The sequence below is a fragment of the Halichoerus grypus genome, chromosome 15 (genome assembly GCF_964656455.1).
Source record: "Halichoerus grypus chromosome 15, mHalGry1.hap1.1, whole genome shotgun sequence".
NCBI classification, from domain to species: domain Eukaryota; kingdom Metazoa; phylum Chordata; class Mammalia; order Carnivora; family Phocidae; genus Halichoerus; species Halichoerus grypus.
Window position 1 is genome coordinate 9,265,085 of NC_135726.1, and position 14,913 is coordinate 9,279,997.

The following is a 14,913-nucleotide window of genomic DNA, read 5'->3' on the forward strand; positions in this document are numbered from 1 at the left end:
TGCATAATAATAAAATTTAAAATTATATATATATATGAGATGAAATAAACACGTAGGTCAAACAATGCTGTATCAACAAAACAAAACACTGCAGGGACAGGGAACAGGGAAGGGTAGAAGATAAACACTGAGACAGAGTCTGCAGGCCAAGCTCAACCAGAGCAAGCTATGTACCCTTCACCTCTGGGGGGACTCCTTAGTTTCCTCATCTAGAAAAGGGGACCTTTCATGTGACTTCCAGCATGGAGAGTCCAGCAGAAGCTGTTAAGTTCACGGTCCTTTTATACGTACCTTCTGTGATCTTCATGACTATTGTAAAAGCAGAGAGTCTTTTAGGAAGAGCTATCAAGATTTCCCAAAAGAAAGCTTAGCACTGGGGTAAAAAATAATTGTGAATTAAAAAAAAAAAAAAAGAAAGAAAGAAAGAAAAAAGAATTTTTGTATTTCCATCCACAACTTTGGTTGAATTCACCTTCACTCACTCAGGACAAACGTGTAAGTCATGAAGTGACACCTGCACAGTGAAGCTCTGTAGGCTAAAACCTGTGATGAGTCATTACTGTGAAAGAACCTAGAGAGCAAGGAGCAAATCTGGACTGAATGAGAAAACTTTTTGCTGTTTTATGCAAAGTGGTGAAATGGCATATCTGCAAGAGAGCTTTTGCTACCTTGAATAAATCCCGCTTCAGAAGAGCCATCATCTGAGAACTGAGGAATGCCTTGTTAAGGCCTTTAATGAGGACAGCAGAAACGAACGAACAAAAAGGGGGCAGACAGACACACACAATCACAGAGAACACTACCAGCCAGTCTGAACATATGCCAACTCCCCTACGTGCACAGATTAGAATCGTAGGACGGGCACACAGTGCATGACATTTCAACATCGAATAAAACCATCCTGCCAGGGGCCTCACTTAAGAAAATGCTTGCAGAAATGCTGCCAGCCCACAAGGGGATGTGCATCCTCTCTGTTCACAATGCAAACAGCTCTTTATAAGGATGATCAGTCAATGCTGCGTGTGCTAATTTGATAGCTCCGTCATCAGATGGCATTGCAAATTTCATTACATATTTTAAGTCATGTTAACATGGTTTGTTAATGTTGGTATTCACTAAAAGGCCACAGCTATTTAAATAATGAATAGGCATAATTTTTATACATATTATGGAAGTGACACATGTGGATATTCTAAATATTCTTTTCTTAGAATCTGTCCTACATCATTCATTAAGTGTCATCACTAGAAAGATATATCAAGATGTTTCTGAGACACCGCCGATTCACAATTCTAATAGTCATCTATAAACAACATACCTATCCGAAGGAAAAATACTTTAAATTATGTTAAAATATAGCCCCATATCACCTCTAGCTGATATCCCTAAGGCAAGAATTTAATGCTACTGCTTTAGAAAAGACAGGACACTATATCTAAAACTAATGATGTGATGTATGGGGATTAACATAACAATAAAAAAAAATTAAAAAAAAAGAAAAGACAGGACAGTATTTTGTTAAGCACTAAACAAAACGTAAATGTCAGGTATCTTCCTTTACTTGTTTGTTTATGCATGCACGCATGGGCATGTCAACAAATCGGTCCACAAATGTATATATCCCCTCTGTATTCCTGCCCATTTACCTTCCCTGTTCAGTGAACACATTAAAAGTTGTTTCTCCTTCTAGTTCTGCAACATTTATCTCCTGGCCCCTAATACTGCCTTTGTATAGGCTTACAAAATTTCTAAAAGGCCAACTCTTTCTGCCTACCTATTGGTCTCTACGCTAAAAAAAAGACAAAACAAAACAAAAAAAAACCTCTTCTTCCCAACTCACTTTCTTGCTGGCATAAAAATGGCCTCTCTGAAGCCCAGACACAACCTGGAGCCAACAGAGGCCATCAGTGGTAGGGATTTGGAACTTGAGCACTTGAGCCCATTGGAAAGAGCTCGAATCTCCACTCTACTGCCTTTTGGTTATGTGGCCTTGAGCAGGGTATTTATTTATCCTGACAAGCTTCCCCAGCAATAACAGGGAATACCAATCTTAAACAATGTGAGAAACAGATAAGATACACAGCATGAGTCCTGGAAGACAGCAACTGCTCAATGAATGTTAGCTTTTTGTGGGTCATTCCCCTCATCATAGTCTTATCACCATCATCATGAACATTAATAGGACACTGTAAGATCCCAAATCCTCAACCAGGCCCTCAGTGGCCTTTTTTTATCCCCCTTCACCTCCTGCATAGCTCACCACAAATCCATGTGCATTAATAGAGTCTGTGCTAGAACACTGACATTTTTATTTAAAATTAGAAATTTTCTTCTTCATGAGTTTTTACATAAATTTTGATTTTTTAACATATTGCATTAAATATTATCTTGATTACTGAGGTTGTCTTTTTTTTACCACATCCTTAATTTTGTCCCTAGTCCTGGCCTCCACCCTATACCACTGCTGCAAAGTCTACCTGAAATGTTCTCTTGTTTGTGTCTACAATTTCACCTCCCGTATGTCCTTCAAGGCTCAGTAAAGACGTCGTCTCCATTCTGCAATTTCATGTGACTACTCTTACATCAACCCCCGAAGTAGAAAACCTCTGTAGGACCAGTGGTGCCCATGCCTCCTCACGCCAGTGTTCTTGACATCTCTGCCCTGTTCAATGTAAGCGCCCATAGGCCAGGGATCATGATTTGCTCACTTTTGCATTTTCTACCCCGAGGCAGCTCACGAGGCACTCGATGAACATTTGTCAGATGGGCGCAGATCAAACAGTTCTACAGTGGCAATTTTCAAAGGACAGATTGCTATTTAGTGGGCGGTAAAACTGGGTCACAATCATCACTTTAAAAAATGAAATACAACCAAGATGAAAACAGCAGACAACACTGCCCGCAGTTAGAGGACTATTTCATAAAATGTTTGTTTCAGACACACATGTACATGCACATGATACATGAAGACACACATACGTGCATAAGCTTAAGGATACATACATTGGGTTGTGACATAAAAAATCTTTGGTGGTAATCCAAAAAAGTTTGAAAGACACTGTTCTGGACCAACAAGAGGACATCCGGACCCATCATGTACGACGTGCCTGGCCACAACAATACAAAGGGCAAGCGTTTCAAAGTCATCCAACTCCTCCGAAGTTTGTAAAAGAATCAGATTAGCAACATCCTCAGAGACCAATCCTGGATAACTGAGAAACCCTAGGATATCAGAACAGACTTGCAGAGGAATTTCTTTAGTATTAGTTAAGAAATGAATACTGGTCTTTATTAAATAAACAACACATTTTTCTGGTTGAAATAATCATCACAAAAACTTGGTGACAAAAATTGCATGTGGTGAAATTGAGATTTGCCCAACCTAAAAGTTTGGTTTGGTGGGAATAACTGATACAAAGAAAAACTCATGAGACAAAAGCTGTAAAATATGGTGTGTACAGAAAACAGATGATGAAATCTTCACTGTACAATACATCTGGGCAGGGGGAAAGGTCCTGGTGAAAAGAATTTCAGTAAAATATATTTTTTTAAAAAGCAACAGCTTAACTATCTATGTATCAAGTTTAAAAACTTGATCAAGGTATTTAATTGACTTAATGGAATTCACCCTGTATTAGACTACCATGAAAAAAATTGATCAGTGTTAATATAGTTCTGATTAAAATGTTTTATTCATAAACAGTTAAAAAAAAAAAAAAGAAAGAAAGGAAGAAAAGCCTCAGGATCAAAAGAGTAGGCTGAAATAGCTAGTTTTATCTTCTCCTACCCACAAGCAGATTTTCTAAGGGTGCATGCCTACCTCATGATATAAAAAACCATTTATCGAGTATTTACTGTCTGCAAGTGTCCATGTGCACTGTGATTGCTAGCTAGCTCTTGTCATCTTTATAAACCATCTTATATGAATTAAATACGAAATAAATAAATTTTTCACAAAGATATATTTAAGATATAAAAAGCTAACTGGAAAACAATAATGGGCATGGGAGAAAGACGGTAGTCAAGAAATAGAAAGAAAAAGACCAAAAAAGTAGTAAACATATGCTTCTTAGGTCCTTGAAGAATTGTGATTACATGCATACACATACACGAACACACACCTATCTGATTAAAAGGTTCTACCCTCTGGGCAGCGGGGGTACTGCTTGATAGCAAACAGTATCTAGTATCATGTTAATCATTACAAGGACAAAATGTGGAAATACAGATGAAAGTTTCCCCAAATCCTGAAGACAGGATGGTTTTATTAAAAGATCCATTTTCTCAAAGCGTGTTGCATTGTCTCTTTGGTTGGGTATGGACGATTCAGAAATATGTCTAAAAGTGCAGACCAAGATAAAGTTGCTTTTGGTCTGGTGTTATTAACAGATTTAAGGGGATATGCCTGTACTTCAACCTAAATCGCTTTATTAATTCATATTTGACCTGCTTCCAAAGTCGGATTTAAGGTGACTAAAAGAAAGAAAAAGCCTAGAATAAGGGGAACAAAACGTAGAGCTACTAAAAACCAGAGGAAGTTGACATGCTCACCATTAGCATTAATATGGTTTGAAAAGGCATAAAATTGGACCAGGGCTCCAGCAATATGTTATAATTTCATTACCAAGCGGAAGATAGAATGGTAGTTCCTCAGGGGTTCTCCCTGGGATTCGGAGTGAAAGGGCACTGCTAACGTGCCAGGGCATAGCTTCACGTGTTTTACGATCAAATAATAGACAACATCCCCAACAAAAGCTTCTTGTGTAGTCTTAGACATCAGTAAGACCTCAGGAAAAGCTCTTACTTCTCCCCATTTCAAAGAGAAAAAGAAGATCCGAGGTCCAGAGATGTAGTGTGATGTGCCCATGATTACAGATGTCACTACAAGGAGGTGGAGCCCGGGAGCCGCGTGTCTCCGGCACCAAAGCCCAGGCACAGCCTCTGTGCTAACATCAGGAGACGCTCTTCTTCCACAAAACAGATGCACTCGCTCTTCTCGGTTCCTACCCACCCTGCACCGTTGGTGGTGGATGGTGGGAAACAGAGGCACGGACACATAAAAGGTACTTAGAACAGGTGAGTTCTGATAAATGTGAGCTGTGGTTTTTGTTGTTATTGGGCTTTGTCCTCTAGGCTCACAAACATATGCTCATTCGGGGAAAATTCACAGTGAGTCTCCCACACTGTATCGAATACATTTCAGATCTTAACATTACAGACTAACATGGAGGCATAGCGATGGAAGACATGGCAAAGGTTAGCTTAATTTTTTTTTCATTTTTCATTTTATTTATTTATTTTTTTATTTGGCTTTGGATGAAAAAGGCCTCCACTATAGACTTAAATATGAATCCGACAGACCCTTGAGCCTGGCAGTGAGACAAAATGGCACTGGAAGATGCGGTATGCAAGCTTAAGGTGGAGAGGAAAGCAAAGTGCAACAGAGAAAAGACCCTTCCAGGTCCAGGATAAAGGAATTTGGTATGTTCCCCAACGTTTCATGCATAAGAAAGACGCCAGCTCAGTCCTAATGGTTTTAACAGAGAGAACAAAAGAAGAAATCTATATTATTTTCAGGACTGGATACATTCCAGAAGCTAATTCTTCTGAAATATGTTGTATTTTTTTTTTCTTTTAAACATCTTCTTAATGCCTTCTTTATAGGAAATGTGCTCAGAGTTAACGCTGAGATTTTGGCCACGCTAATTTCATTACATGGTCTTTTATGGTTATAGAGTCAACAAAGAGACAAACGACACATCGCACACACAAAAGCCAACAAGAGATTGTTATGCTCTAAGAAGGAAAACCAGACTTACTGCATTCACCTGCCCAGGAATATTAAAATATCAAAAGAAAATTTAAGTTCCCTGATTTTACAGTTGTTTTTGTTTTTTTTTTTCTTCTAAAGAGTGAGAATACTAAGAAAACATTATGCAGGTCTCAGTAGTTGATATACAGTATTTTTTTTGGATCTGGCGAATATACTTTTTATAACTTTTCTGTGCAAGGAGGGACCCTCTAGCTCAGATTACTTGGACACTCTTACTGTTTATTCTTCCCCTTTTTGAGCAGTCAGAAGAGATTTCTCTCAGTACTTCAAATAAATAAGATATCCAGCTGAACAAACACCATATATTCCTGTGGATTATTTTGGCTTCTTAAAGAATATTTCACTTTCTTTTTTCAAAATGTAAATGATTAAAGAGACCCCATCATATGAAACTCAAAGATGAAATGTTTCCAAGTGGTGCAGATTCTATACAAGGTGGTATGTGGAGAAACAAAAGCCTCAGCTCAGTAAAAAACCTTGATATTTCACAGGGGAAATTAGAATATTACTAAATAAGATACTTTACTTATACATTTTAAAGGAGAGGTTTTAGAACATGAACACACTCAGAATCACTGTGTTCAACGTTCAAAATCAATCTCTACAATATTTTCTGAAAACTGCAAAATAGAAGTGTTTGTTTTCCCTTTACATTCCTACTTAAAAACAAAACAAAACAAAACAAAAAACCCAAAACCAAAACAAGAAATCGTGCAGACTATACATAGTCTGGAATAAGAATAATATTCTACGTGGGCTTTGAAATGATCATTAAGCCTTATCTAGCTTTATGGCTTAAAAAAAAAGTCCAGGGTCTCTGGCCAATTTTTGAAACTTGAATCAAAACTCGGCAATACATGTTTCTTTAGAAAGAAAATTTGGGCCATCGATTAACATGGCCCCCTCCACTAAAGCAGCAAGAAAATAAATATTTGACTTTAGGAAACATAATCCACACGTTTCTTTATTCTTTTCATAAGCTTTCTTATTAAAGGTCTAAATCTTATCTCCCATCATGAGGCAGAAATGCATAAATATAGAAAAAACAAAATGGGTGCATCTGATACCTCTCTCAGCCCAGAAAGAGGGAAGAAGACAAGAACACAGAACACAAACAGGAGAGCAAGGCAAACACCAGCGTGTCATGGATGCATGCTATGGCATGAGGCCAAGAAACATCAAAGCCTGTGAGTAAATCTGCCACCATATAAGCCTACCAAAAGGCACTGGAAAAACCCAACGAAACTGAACTTGTCAAGTGTCCCCTGCCTCCCAGTCTCTGTACCACTGTGAAATCCTCCCCCTGTGAATGTGGGTCACACAGTGACTTGCTTCTAACAAACGGAATGGGCAAAAGTAGCAAGATGTCATTTCTGTGGTTAGGCTGCAAAGGGCCGTCACTCCATCTTGCTGGTAGACCATTTCCTCCCTGCCTTCCACACTCGGATAAAGCAAGTGCCATGCTAGGGAGGCCCGTGTGGCAGCGGACTGAGAGAGAAGCCTCTACCTAACTGCCAGAGAGGAACCCAAGTGTCCAATCTACTAGGCCACAGGGAGCTGAAGCCTGCCAATAAGCACGTGACCTTGGAAGTGGACCCTTCTCCAGCTGAGCCTTCAGATGCTTACAGCCCGGCTCACACTGTGAGTGCAGCCTGGGAGCTGACCCAGAAGCAGAGGACCCAGTGAAGCCACACCCAGGGTTCTAGACCTACAGAAACTAGAATGTAAGTAGATGGGGTGTATATTTATAAAAGGGCATAGGCTGAAACAGGTGCTCGTGAGAAAAAAAAGAAATTCTATACGCTAGGTCAGATTACACCCTGATTCAAACCTCAGATCCCTTCATTCTGCTTCCCTCCACTATGGCAAGTCTAGACGGGTATGCATTTCTGATGGCCTCGCCTCCGGCTCATGACCATTAACCGAGATGCAGTTGGCTTTATTGCAAGTTTGGACCTTTGGGGTCTTCTGGGCCAGTCATTCCCAAGCACAGGCCCGGCACTTTCAACAACAACACAACGGTGACACTGTCATGAGTTTTCCAGAAGTTGAATGTATTCCACAATTGGGTCCTGTTTATAGTTTTTGGCTTTAAAATACCCATTCCTTAAAAGTCAGTGATGATAGTAGATGGTAGTAGGTTTGTTTTTCATGGTTTCAGAATTAAAAGTATGAATCTACGTTAGTATCCTTTTCTTATTTCCTTTTGAATTATACTGCTCTCCAAAATCCATAACCCACAGGACCACTAATTTGGTCAACTGACTCATTTTACAGATAACAAAACTGAGGCCCAGAGAGGGTAAACGACTTGCTCAGAGACACATAATTGTTTGATTACAGCAAACCCTAAAATTAAATTGAGACAAGAGATAGAGGTGTAAACCCAGGAGCCTAGAGCCCGGCACTTAGTAGGTCTGCACATGATATGAAAACTTCCACTCATTTTCAATGTGCTGGTTTCTTAGAGTCACAAGAAGGGGTAAGGGTGGGTGTGGGTTTCAGTGTCTGAGCAATCCGGCACACCATACTGGAGCTGTCGTTATTGCTGCTGAACACACACATTACTGTCCACCTCACAAGGAACGATCAGCGCGTCCGGTGAGCCATACGAATGTCACTATCCGCAGAAGACACAGTGCAGCACCATCGTCCCGGGGCAACGCAAGCCCCCGGCATCTGTCTCCTCGTGCTGGCCTCCGATGCCCACGCTGCGCTCCAGCCAAAAACCACTGGAAAGAAGCATGAAATTGGAGAAAAGGAAACCGAGAGGGGAGGATCAAAGGCAGCACCACGGACTTAAAAGCAATAAAAGAGCTAGTGAGAGAGTGGGGACCAGCCCGCACGTTACCAAAACACTGGCAGGGGTGCAGGAGAAAGGAAGGGGAGGAAGATAAAACTAGGGGAATTTCAAATCTTGGCTAAATGTTCATTAAATAATTTGTCACACATATTAAGGCCAGATAGTCACTTTATCCCCTCTCGGGTGCTCATTCGGGAACAAAGGCCTAACCAGACTGAAAACGCTGAAAAGCAAGGCAGAGAAATGCCATGATGAGAGGCTACAGCCTCACAGAGCCAAGAGTATTTCCCTTCCCTTTGTCTTTAACAAGAAAGGGCCCATCTTCCCTCAAAGCTAAGGTGTGGCTTCAAAAAGGCAGCTGGTGGGGGAGGGGGGGCACCTGGCTGGCTCAGTCTATCCAGCATCCAACTCTTGATTTGGGCTCAGGTCAGGAGTGGGATGGAGCCTGTCCTGTCTTCCCTAAGCCTCTTGGTTCTCCCTCTACACTTTCTCTCCATACACACCCTCCTGGCAGATCCCTTCACCAGCACTTGCCCGGGAGTTGGGGGGGGGGGGGGCTGGGTTCTGGTCCCAGCTCCCCTATGTACTAGCTGTGGGGAGCCAGCCAGGCCCCCTGTCTCATCCGCTTCCTTATCTGCACATTCTGAACCGCAGTGCCCTGCCCACCTCAGACAGACTAATGATAAGGGCTGCCTTAATGGCTGTCATTCATTAAGCACCTAATCGTCTTCCATTTATTCATTTACAAATATTTACTGAGCATTTACTTTATGGAGTAAAGGATACAGTAGTGTGAAGGCAAAAACAGCACTTTCAAGAGAGGGAGAGAAAAGCATTAAATACAAAACCACAAAAATTATTTTTTTCTAAACTGCGTTTGTATTCAGTATTATGGAGGAGAAATTCTGGGGTTCCTTCCTTCGTTCATTCAGCACGTATTTATGGAGTGCTACTAGAGTACTCTGAACGCCAGCTCTTAGGAGAGCACATAAAGGGGGGTCTTGACCAGATCTTGATCTGAGGCTTCCTTGGGGCGTGATGTTTGGAATGGGTTTTGAAGGGTGAGCAGAAAGTAACTAAAAGTGGAGGAAAAGGAGGGTTTTAGACTAAAGGACAGTATGCTTCAACATCCTGGAGAAGGAAGGAGAATGGGGCTGCAAGTGGCTTGAGGTGAAGCTGGTTGCATAGAAGGGGACCAGACAAGACCAGGTGACTTCCACTCAATTCTAACTTGCTTTCACAGTGACCCCATAAAATAGCCTCCATCATTTGGTCTTCCATATCATTAATTCTCTCTTCTGCCTGATTTATCCTAGCAGTTAGAGCCTCCATTTTTTATTGCACCTCATTAATAGCCTTTTTAATTTCGACTTGGTTAGATTTTATTTCTCCAGAAAAGAATATGGAGTGCTTTACGAATTTTCATGTCATCCTTGCACAGGGGCCATGCTAATCTTCTCTGTATCGTTCCAATTTTAGTATATGTGCTGCTGAAGCAAGCACATGACCCCCATAAAATAGACAGCATTTCCACTTGGCAGATGAGGGAACTCTATATGCACACTTACTCAACAGAGCCTGCTCAAAAGCCATTATCCCACCTTTTTTTCTTGCCACCAGATCTCAACTCCCACCCTAGAGATACAAAATGCCAAAAAATGCACTTTCCCAGCCTCCCTTGCACCTAGGATATGGACAAGGGACTCAATCCCAGCCAGTGGGAGCTGAAGGAAAATCTGCTACACAGGACGGTTCTGAGACAGAATGTTCTCTTCCTTGATAAAGAAGGGAGATGTGCAAAGAGGGGGTCCCATCCCTCCCATTCTAACTTCAGACCTCATCACAGAGGATGCAATGGTTGGAGCTACTGCAGCCATCTTATAAGCATGAGGGAAAAGCCAAGACAATCACAAAGGAGCTGCCTATGCAGTAGCCAAACATACCCCTGGAAGCCTCTGGATTTCTGCATATATGGGAAAAACAAACCACTATTATTCCAAACACTTTTAACCGGGTGTTAATAACCCACAGCCCAAAACATGAAAACTGACATAGAATATAAGCCTCACAGAGACTGAAGCATTTCAAAATTATATAATGAAAAGAGGTGGAAACGTTGAGTTTTGAATACAGGCCTAATGATTCTAAATCCTTTGTTCTTTTCTACTCTACCATATCCCTTGGACTCTGAATTGAGCAAACACTGTTAATTTTAAAGCTCTGGACAGAATCAGAGGTGACTAATAAAACCAATGCCAATGATAATCCTGGAAAGTAAGAAGAATGTGTGAGGCCGCAAGGATGTGACCTCAGCAGAAAGAGCACAGCCTCTAGGTCCTTCTGTGGGGTTCTGCAGGAAAGGTCAAGTGCAGCCTGACCACAGTGGGGTCTCAGGAGTCTAGTTTTCTGACATACCTGGACTGGCAAGAGCAAAGCAGCAAGAGAATTCAACCCTCACTCGGGAGTCCCAAAATATTTACATTAGTGAAGAATATGCTGAAATTTCTCCAGTGAAAACTGTATCTCCTCCTCCCAACACAGAAAAAGGCCCCTGCATTTAACTCCAGCGCACCAGTAAAGATTTGAACAGGGTTTTGTCCTTGATCGTATCTACAGTGTAGTCAGCTGCAGGTATTTAAAGGGAATGGGGGGAAGTATTTTTCTAAAACACTAATTTAAAGAACAAATCAACATCTATTATCTCCTTCATTATGTTTTAAATTATACAACTATAAATCACCCTGCAGCGGGTTATTCAAGGGCAGAATTACTCAGCTTGGCTTTCGCGAAGGTTAGAAGTAATGACATCTTGTGCTTTTTCTAGTTATAATTTATAACTTTGCAACAGAACCAGCGTTGCAGGTCCATCCATTAGCGGGGTAGATGCACATCTGTTAAAACTCAGCACAATGACTGGCTTTACACGGCCACAGGAAACATAACTCAATCATTCCAGAAGTTCTACAAACTCAAGTCATTTTTTAATGTAAAATGATTTGAAAACGCAGTTCCCTAAAACATCTGCTAAGCTCTTGCTACCCTAACACATGATACTCTTTCTACTGCTACCTGCCAACATAAATATTTGGTCGCACAAAACACCCTAAGAGGCCACGTGACAGTGTTCAGCTTCAAATTTACATACCGATCTGCAAAGGGCTGGCTTGGACCTAGGAACACGAGCTCAGATGTTGTTTACCAGAAATGAAAGTTTATTGCGGGGGGGGCGGAGGGGGCGCTAAGAAGGCTGAGGGTTAAGTTCATGAAGGTACTTTCAAACATTTTAAAAGGAAACCTAAGTGCACAAGGAGAGATCTACAAGGCAGAGGTGCTGTGGTGATCTGAACAAGTGCACTCAGGAGGAGCCCCTGAAGGGTCTGTGATCTGGGCAAGTCCTTTGTGCTTTTTAACTACAAGAGGAGGGTAATGGTTCTAAAATTGCAGAGCCGTTGTGAGGAATCAATGAAGACACACATGCCGAGGCATAAAGCATCACGATGTCTGGCCTAAAGTGCCAAGTCGCATCCTACCTGGAAGTATGGCAGGAATCTAAAGTCAACACACATGGCAACAATCACCAACAGCCAAAATTACCCTTGAACATCTTTCCTATCACTGGGTCTGGTTTTGTGAATTACATTACTTGGAGAAAAACCTATATATGAATACTTTATATACACTTACAATGTATATTCATACATACATACACAAAATACAACTTTAGAGTATTTTAACAGCATAAAAGAAAGCTAGAAAGACAGGAAAATACACATGATGGATGTGACTTCATTATCAGAAAGCTCCCGTCAAACTTTAGTTTCCTTTAAGATGTTTCAAAAGCAGTTAAAGAATCCTGTATATTTTTTAAACAATATTTAAAAACACCCTTATTCCCGGGGCATCTGGCTGGCTTAGTAGGTACAGAGTGTGACTCTTGATCTCTGGGTTGTGAGTTCAAGCCCCACACTGGGCGTAAAGCTTTCTTAAAAAAAAATCCTATTCCCATTTGTATTATTTTTATTTTTACAAAAGTTGGTGGGAAGGGAGACAAATGTTTCCCTCACAGACTCCTCATCCACCTGTCCTGCCCTCCAGACCTCAAGGGGACAAGGTGCCAAAGACACAGATTTACCAGTAGGGGTCGCTGTGCTGAGATTAATCCCTATGAGTTTCTCATTAGTGATTATTATACTGCAGGCGGCCAAAATGGAAAAATTAATTAATTTCAAAGTGATAATGCATTTACAGCAACAATTAGAAATGTATAACTGTAAAAGAGCAACATTTAAAAGACAGATTACATTTAATAAAGTTGCACAAGAACATCCAATTGTAAAATTACTGATCTGCAACAATATTCCTTAAAGAGGCACTTAAAATAGCCTGACTCCATGAAGGGTGACCTAATTACTGTAACTAAAATCACCGTAGTCACAGCAAGTCACAGCAAATAAAACAGGGACACTGATATTAGAATACCGTTGTTTAATACTTCAGGGAGCCAGCTCGGGTGGAGCAAAGGCAGAGCCTCCATGCACAAGGCTGGGCTGTGCTTCTTGATTCCTTGACCTTGTGCAAGGGGATGTGTATTCCAGCTACACTTGTGTCAAGGGAAACACTTCTGGTGTGCAACGCGGACGGAGCTGTGAAGCATAGACAGCCAAGTGGTGATGAGGATACTGCATCCACGCTAAGCTTCTTCAGGAGCATTTAGGATCCCAACTTTCACATGGGGTGAGAATGGGATGCAACTATATGGCTTATGTTCAAAAATAAATTGGTGTTAAAAAGGTAGGAGTGCACTCTGCGTCCATGAAACAAATGTCTTATCCTGACAGAAGCAGTGTCAAGCCACGTAGAGAAGGATAAAACACCAGAGCGACTTTTCCAGTAAGCCCAGTCTGTCCCGCCAGTGACACGGACCCACCCTGCGGTTTACAGTCATGCTGATGCCTCTCCCACATGCGCGGAGTCCGAAACGTTTATGAACAAGAAGTGATTGGCTATGAGTTTGACAAGTGAGTTTCCATTCCGCCTCTTTATAAACCGAGTCATACAACTCTGATGGCTAAAAATACCCCCAAATACCCAAGTATATAAAGATACTATTAGAGAGAAATTTCCTAAAAATCTAAACCTATATACACATTTCATAGTCTTCATAATTTATATGCTTATCTAAAAAAGTACATTTGTGGCAGATGAAAGATGCTGTTTTTCAGTTACCTGGGGACAAGAACACTGAAAGTTCATTCTACTATGGCTTCCTGGGGAACCAGAAACACACGCTCAAGACCAGGCTCTCTTCATCTGGACACCCTTCCTACTTTGCTGGTAACTTTCTCTTCGGGCCTCTGGGGACAGAGACAGAGGTCTACCCAAACACCACCACCAGACTCCAGGTTTACAGACTCCTTTAGCTCTGTGACCCTTGTATGCAACACAAACAATGACGTTTCGGAGAATAGCGCTCTCCAAAGGTAATGTAACAACAAAAATAACAACCATCATAACAGGAATACTGCACACCTACTACACGCAGACACCATGCTGGGCACGTTCTTTAACTGTGCTTTCCAATCTCGAAGCCATTAGGTACATGTAGCTATTTAAGTCTAAATTAAATATAAATCTAAATTAATTAAAGTAAAATCAAATTAAAAATTCAGTTTCTTACCTGTATTAGCCACTTTTCAAGGTCTCCATAGCCACATATGGCAGGTGGCCACCATGCTGGATAGTCAGATTAAAATCATGACAGAAATTCTATACCCAATATTATAAATGTCATATCCGTTATGGTCAATCCCCACACCAACCCCTATTGCCATCTTAGTTGTGAGGAATCAGGCTACGACTGGTTAAGTGCCTTACCCACCACGGTAAGTGGGAATGGCCACTGGAGGAGACAAACTCTATTCAGAGGCCATGGGATCATTTCCCCAAGAAAATGAGTTCACCTTGTGATACTCGTAAAGGCCAAAATGTGTCTGGGCCTTTCTAGGATTAGATGTTAAGTTAGTTAACTAGAACAGTACTAGTATGCACTAATTCTGGGTGTTTTTAAAGGCCTCTGGTTTAGAAAAACACCATACCAAATATATTGTGTAAAATGTGCACTGTTCATTTAAAAGACTTTCTATTAAAATGTTTTCATGGAAGAAGTCTCTAGATATGGTTGTTATACAACCATCAAAAATGTAAAAACTTTCTATTTACCTTTGTGAAAATTTCCAAATCTAACCACAGAAATGTGTTTCATCCAAAAGGACTCACC

The 14,913-nt window shown here is 41.0% G+C and overlaps 1 protein-coding gene and 1 non-coding gene across 2 annotated transcripts in view; both read right to left on the reverse strand.

The window, feature by feature from the left end:
• WWOX (WW domain containing oxidoreductase) overlaps positions 1 to 14,913 on the reverse strand; it is a 930,620-nt gene that overhangs the window by 639,578 nt on the left and 276,129 nt on the right. The gene's annotated exons all lie outside the window — the stretch shown is intronic.
• LOC118531119 (U6 spliceosomal RNA) lies at positions 10,033 to 10,139 on the reverse strand. Its single transcript, XR_004914995.2, has one exon. It is a non-coding gene; the product is annotated as a U6 spliceosomal RNA (small nuclear RNA).